Here is a 7,910-nt window from a genome sequence, read left to right on the forward strand (position 1 = left end):
GCCTTGTATTATTTGCAATGGGAAATGATTTCCAGGCTTTGTGAGTTTTATTCCTTTGACTGAAACTGACTTAGATTAATTTTAAGGCAGTAGAAAAATATTAACCATTGCTGAGAACCCAAAATCTAAAGTGCAGGAGCTATTTCTTCAAATTCAGCTTGTGTTTATATTTTCACTGTTCAGTATATAGGCATCTGACAACTGGGTATAGCACCCAGGATGGATCCACTTGGTTGCTCATACCCACAATACTAATATTCATAAGACAAGCATTGCAAACCTCCTTGGAGTGACTTGCTGCTGTTAAATATTTTTTTTAGTGAAAAAGAAGATCAGCAGATCTGCTTTTCATTTGGCTCAACAGTAAAAAAAAAAAGTTTATTTGATTAGATAAAAATGGATGTTAAATATCATAACAATGTAAGGGAAGACTGATCTTAGCTTGCATAATTTAACTTACTGCATTAGCCATGATGTTATTCATCCTATTGATTTAAGTGTGATTGCTTGTGTTAAGGAAAAAAGAACTTCACAAAAGATAGAAATACTTATTTTTGTTGTTGAAATTGCAGCTTATAAAAAGTTTTTTGATCAGCTGCACATGAATAGCTGGTTTGCAGGTTTGTATTCAAAGACTCACTCCTGAGAGCAGCTACGCATCTATAACTTCAGTTGAAATTAACGGGTGTTTAGTATATCTTTGAAAAGGAAAAGGAAGTATTTTTTGTGGGGAAAATTACTGTGAAGGGATGCACAGCTACTTGCTGTTAAAAATGTCGCAGATTTTTAAGAACTGAAATACAGCTGATGTCATGCCCCCCCTCAGTTGGCTGTGTGTGCAGTAGAAAGAATATATTCTTTTATTCTAGGTGGAAGAAACTTCTTTTAGCTCCATGAACAAACCCACTAGCAGATTTGCTCATTAGCTTATTGGCATCGCATGTCCATTTTACGTGATAAGTAGAAGTGAAAGGATTAGTCCTCTGTTAGGAAGGAGTATAAGTTTAAAGGATAAGGAGAAGGTCATTTGGCTGCCCTCAGATAAGAAAGGCACTGCTGATACTTGCTGACTTCTACACATAGTTATGAAAATTAGGGAGCATAAAATAATAGGTGATACCAGATGGTTCTTAAGTTTACTTCATAAAATAATTTTGGTAAGTGTTTATAAATATTTAAGGGCCCGGTACTACCAACCTTTACACAAATTATTTTTTCTAATGCAAAAAACCCTACATAATTCAGCGACACTGTTTGTGAGTAAGGGTTATTCATACAAATAAGACTTTACAGGATTGGATCCTTAAAAATTTATAAACATTAATAACATATTTCAATGGCTAAATTAAAGAATCATGTGGTACCATCTATTCCTTTTAGCTTCCGAGATATTAATAACTTTGTACAAAAATCAGCAAAGAATACCACTTCTCCCAGTGCTGAGATAAATCGAGTGCCCTTCTCCTTATCCATTAACTAATATTCCTTTTACTAGAGGATCAATTCTTTCCATAGCCAACAGTGGTATTGTTGTGGTTTAACCCCAGCTGGCAACTAAGCACCACACAGCCGCTTGCTCACTCCCCCGCCGGTGAGATGGGGGAGAGAATCAGAAGGGTAAAAGTGAGAAAACTCATGGGCTGAGATAAAGACAGTTTAATAGGTAAAGCAAAAGCCACATTCACAAGCAAAGCAAAACAAGGAATTCATTCACCACTTCCCATTGGCAGGCAGGTGTTCAGCCATCACCAGGAAAGCAGGGCTCCATCACGTGTAACGGTTACTTGGGAAGACAAACGCCATCACTCCAAACGTCCCCCCCTTCCTTCTTCTTCCCCCAGCTTGATATGCTGAGCATGACGTCGTATGGTATGGGATATCCCTTTGGTCAGTTGGGGTCAGCTGTCCCAGCTGTGTCCCCTCCCAGCTTCTTGTGCACCCCCAGCCTACTCGCCGGTTGGGTGGTGTGAAAAGCAGGAAAGGCCTTGACTCTGTGTAAGCACTGCTCAGCAATAAAACATCTTTGTATTACCAACACTGTTTTCAGCACAAATCCAAAACATAGCCCCATACTAGCTACTATGAAGAAAATTAACTCGATCCCAGCCAAAACCAGCACAGGTATGAAATTCATATTGTACATGTAGGTGCATTAAAGAACTAAATCTCGCAACAGTCTTACCTCTAGCAGCATGTTCTTAGGAGTTTAGAGGGAATATTTCTTCTGTTCATGGGCCAGAGTGGGATTTTTTTTTAGAGGACAGTGCAAAGACGTGTCTGCAGCACATTCTCCTTGGGATTAGTCCATGCTCAGAGGGAGGACACACGCAGGGCCCAGAGCAGTAGTCTGCATTTAGCCACAAAAGCAGCAAAACGCATGAAATTTTGCATCCTGGGAATACTAAAAGCAACACAAACTACAGTGTTCACACTATAGCTGTATTCCTAAATTGGATACCTGCTTCTTCTGTCTCTCTAGGCGTGATGGTGCCAACAGTCTTCATGCTTCTCTCAGCCCATAGGTACTGCCACTGCATGTATAGGTGATGAGGTTTTTCCCCAAGAAGATTAATAATGGAGAAAAGCCATCTTTGCAGAGGGCCAGTACAAATCCTTTGTGTCTCTTAATCTCGCTTAAGCCCTGTGCTAGCAGTGTGCAGACCCTCTTGATTTCTAAGCATTGTTAGTCTCACAGGGTTTGAGGACTGAGCCTTAAACACTCTCTTCAAGAAGTACCAGTAGCTTCTGTTTTCCTGTATTTGGCAGGTTCTGTCACTTTGAAAGATCTCACTAGTTTTGCATAGTCCCTTTTCTACATAGTGAAGAGTTGCACTGTATTACAGAAGAGAGTTTCTGTTTTAAATAACAGAAAATCCTTAGACTGTCAATAATTCATTAGCTCTGAAAGAGAAACAGCAGCTGTAAATAAGCTCAACTAGTTCAGCTCATACTCCACCTAGCTCTGATTTAGAGAAAAATATAAGTAGGGAAGTATATTTTTCTGCTATGTGCCATCCATTACTTGAAATTTGTGTTTTGGGCTGCTCACAAAATAGCATGCATTTCTGGGATACTTAAATATTTGAAAAAGAACAGGAGAATAAATATATTTAATGCTAGTCAAAACAGGTTAGTGGAAGTTAGGTCTTGTCAGACACACTTGTGGAATTTTTGGTTATTTAGAAGATTTATATAAAATACTACAGGTCTGCATGAGAAAAGCAGCTGTATTGATAGGACATACTTGGATTTCTGCAAGGCAGTTGACTTAATACCACATGACATTTTGATTTCAAGTGTTGCATTACATGGAATTAACAGGTCACCCATTACGAGGGTTAAGAAGTGTCTCACTGACAAATTTCAAAATGTAGTCTTCTAATGGGGAGGTTTCATCTGTGAATGTGGGGAGCTTTCCCAGCAGAATCAGAAACAGTCTTCACCTAATACTATTTTATATTGTTTTCAGCAGTCCAGGCCATGAGATAAAATCTTTGCTTTAAAGGCTTGCATATGACACAATGTATTTTAGCACAGTAAATAAAGAAGATATATTACTTCTGCAGTGATTTGATTTGGCTAAATGATCACTGTCCAACAAGCAGCACACTAAATTCATTTTACTACAGTCAAATGCAAATTAATACCTCTGGGAACCAAAAGCTTGTAGGACTGGACACTGTCTCCGAGAGCAGAGACTCAGGGAATGATAAAAAGTGATTACCCTAGATAATCACCCCTAACATGAGATCTCAGTGCAATGCTGTGGAAAGGACTCAGCACAGTCCTTGCATGTTTCCAAAATATCAAGCACAGTTCTGGTGCCTGCACTTTAAAGAAGATGAGAAAATATTGGAGAAAATTCAAATATTTTGCGAGTCAAGCACAAGTCTTGAGATGGCAGGCTTAAAGAGCTGGACATATTCCACTTAAGAAAAGATTGAGAGGATACAGGGAAAAGATAACAGCGGTGAGCTTTTTCGCTCTTGCTGACAAAAGCACAACTAAATCCAGTGACTGGAAGTTTAAGGTTAGATGTAATCAACCTTGAAATCAGATGCAATTCCTAGCAGTAAAGGTAATTAAACTCTGTGAGAGCTTACAAAGGGAGGTGGTGCACTCATCATTGCTTGATCTTGTCCTAAAAACTTGCTGTCTTTCTTAAATACAGGTTTTACTTTAGCTTCCGAGAGAACTTCTAATGGACAGAGCAGCCTCAAACAGGGAGGGAAGGAGAGTCACCTCAGGCTAGATCCCCTGGTGATCCCTCTAGCCCTACAGCCATTAGAATGACACATCTGCGCGACTTCTTCCATTATGGCTGAAACAAGATGGCTTGAATTACACCCTGTCCACTCAGACATTTGCAGGTTGGCATTAAGGTACTGAGTATAATCAAATCCCATACTTGAGAGCTCCAGTTGGCTGCCTACAGCGGTGAGGAAGAATCCCTTCTCCACTCCTCCCAGAGGATATTTGGCCTCATATATTCTGCAGTAGAAGTTTTTGCCTTCCCTTGAAGCATGTATTATTTATTTTGCTGTAGCCAGGAAGAGAGTAAACCAATGCAGAAAATTATGTTAGACATCTGATGCTTGGGTCTGAATTAAGCCGAGTCCAGGATCAGTAGAGATTTTTCTAGCTCAGATTGGCAAGGATGGTGGATTTTTTGCATGGATTGTTTCTGTGATTGTCTCGGCATATGACGCCTAATCAGTTCTCAAGTATTGCAGGGATCTCAGGTACTGCTTTAGACACATAACGGTTTTGTTTCTCAAGGACTAAAATACTATGGGCTAATAAAAGTAATTGTCTCAATCTTGAGGTACATGTACAACATTTAATAGCCTCTGATACACAGGACATCAGACTAGACAATCTGATGATCTCTCTTGGCTGTAAATTGTGAGGAAATGTAAAGCTTGTACATAACATAATAACAGCCCCTACTTTTCCAGGGGTCCCAGGAATACAGGTAGTTACACCATGAGTCACAAGCGCCAAACAGTCTCCAGTACCACTGGTCGGGGAGAGACAAATCCATGGAGAATTCAAAAACAAAGCACCTCCCGCCAAAATTAAAAAAGACGCCAACACAAAATATTGCCATTTGCTTGCAGGTCTTTGCCTTGCATGCGTGGGAAGAACTTCTCAGAAGTACCTGCCTTTGGTAGGAGATACCTGGCCTTACAGCTTCCACCATCCATAGTCCCTTCCTGCCTACGCTGATAGGACAGGATTGCAGGACAGCCAGACAGCTTGGTCATGGAGAAGCCCTGTTGAAAGCAGATTTCTGAAGACTTCCAGCCCTAAGCTATGAGATGTTTCATCTTTGTGACAGGTGAAGGTGCTCAGCATCCCTGCGTGAGAACTCGGATATTTAACACCCTTTCTGGCAAAACATTCACAAAGGCACCATGGTGTTTTGGTGTGGTTGCAAGGTGCAAGTGGCTCCATCTGGAAAACCATTACTGAATAAACATAAATTAGCTGTTCCTCTATGTAGACTAATATAACTAGTGATAACTTGTTTTCAACCTCTTACTCAGAGTCATGGAAAGGAACGAAAGAAAATCAACTTAGACTGGTGAAACAAGACAGAAAAGACATGTACAAGTATCATACCAGTATAGATGCACATCTCCATGAGTTATTGCCTCTGAATAATATACTTATAAACGAGTGTTGTATTAATCACTAATAAGTGTAATGAATAGTGTGACACTGCAGATTATTCATAAACAAAATGAATAAACCATGGTGGTATAGATCCCCAAAATGTTTGCACCTGGCAGCCTACAAGAGCACAGTAGGTACAGCTTCATATAATGCTTATCATCACAGAATTGTAGATACTTTTTGTTGCTGCAGAGTAGGAGGAAAGGACACATTATAGCCTCAGCTCATCAAGATATTCTTCTTGGTTTAGATTTATCACAGGTTTCTCTTAAACGACAGTTTTATTTAAGAAATGGGCTTGTCTCATTGAGTGTATGTGCAGACTGCAAATGAGGTTTTCCAAACAAATCCTCTATTGCATAATTCTTGCTGTCATTTTTAATAGCTAGATGGAAAAAAAAAAAGCTTGCATAAAGAATCATTGTTTATGATGGGACATATAAGAAGCAACCAGCACTATCGCAGAAGCAGTTTGCAGGGTGTCTGGGCAGAAAATGAGAAACTTTGGTGGATTTATTATCTTCCTGAAACAGAAGAAAAAGAGATTTTTTAAAAGTAATCCAGCAAGAACTAATGATAACATAACAGGTATTCATTCCAGCCATCTGAGACTTGGACATCTGAGACACTATTCAGAGGATATTGAAGATATTTCTTACTTTATGTACAATATCGTGAGGACTTACAAAAACTTGATTGCTCTGGAAGAACTCACATGGTACCCAGGATCTGTTATCTTCAATCTTTCAAAATAATCAACTTGATTGATTAGGTTTTAGATTGAATTTTTTTAATTATGTCTATTGTTTTTATGTAGAAAACAGCCTAATTCACTGGGATATTGTGCGTATTTACTGAACATGCATATTTTGCCATACATTTACATGGCATTTTACATTAATGGAAAGAGAACTATGATGTGCCCCAAAGAAGCTGCCAACCTAAGATCCTGATCCTGCAGGTATTTATACATCTGCTCAATGTTACGCACCAAGAGTACTGCCATTGACTTCAACTGAGCCTTTTAAAGGATTTAAAGTTAACTGTGTGCCTAAGTCTTTTGCTGAGTGACACTTTTAACAATACCTACAGACACACCAGGAGAACAAATCCCTCATGCTTAGGCACTTAGTTTCCACCTAGATAAAATGGGAAGGTATATGCAATTTACTTTCAAAGTAAATCTTGCTCACAAGATGGAAAGTGCTGTATAAAAGCTGTTATTACCGTAAGATCACTATTTTTTTTCCTGCAGCCAGTTTGTTGAAAAAAAGTACTTTCATCTTCCATGAAGTTGTCTTGCAAGACAATTATGTTATGGTGTAATAACAGGTATGTTATGTTATGGACAAATATATTATGGTGTAATAACAAGTATTACAGGGGAAATGATGTGATCTGTAGTAACATATATGTATATATCTCCTATGTGTGAAGATTTCCTTCTCTTCACATATATCAGATGTCCCTTGTTATTGCTGTTCTTTGGTGCTGGACATCAGGGAGGACCAAGATTGAAACCCTAAGAAGATGCGTATTTTTCCCCCCTCATAAATTAAACTCTGAAGAGAAGCTGACAGAGATTTAACATAGTCTGTGATTCTCATAATTGCTCTTCAACAGTCTCCTTTTCAGGGGAATTCCATAGAAGACAGTCCAATATGAACCCCCCATTGAATTAAGCTTTGCCAGTGCAACCTGGATGGAGAAGCACCATGAAAGAACCAGAGGTCCTGGGAAAATGAGAAGCATGAACAATGTCTCTCTGTTTTTTAGGAAGTGGGACAAGTATGACTTTCTGCAAAGAAGCCCACTAAGGGATTTTTTTGTTACAAGGCACTTATCTTAGACAAATTGTGAAAGCTGAAGTTACTGACTCTTGATAGATACATAGTGATCCACAAGAACAACTGTAAAACAAAACAAAAGAAGAAGATTGAGTAAGCAGAAACATTTGAAGCATAAATGCCTCCTTTCTTCCGGCTGTCAATAAAATCAGACTTTTTTGCTCTTGTTTAACTGGTTAAAAGTTAACTAGTTAAGTGCACAAATTCTGTCTAGAGTTCTTGTTAACTATTGTGCTGAAAGGCACTAAAGGCTGTCATCCAGACAGTGTTTAACCTGAATAAACATTAGACCCCACTTAAAATCAGTGGTCTGCCAAGAACTCTTTCAGGCTTAGTGGAGTATCTGGAACTGTTAGTCAAACCCGATCATTAATCAGAGGGGAG

Source organism: Gymnogyps californianus, chromosome 2, assembly GCF_018139145.2.
Source record: "Gymnogyps californianus isolate 813 chromosome 2, ASM1813914v2, whole genome shotgun sequence".
NCBI classification, from domain to species: domain Eukaryota; kingdom Metazoa; phylum Chordata; class Aves; order Accipitriformes; family Cathartidae; genus Gymnogyps; species Gymnogyps californianus.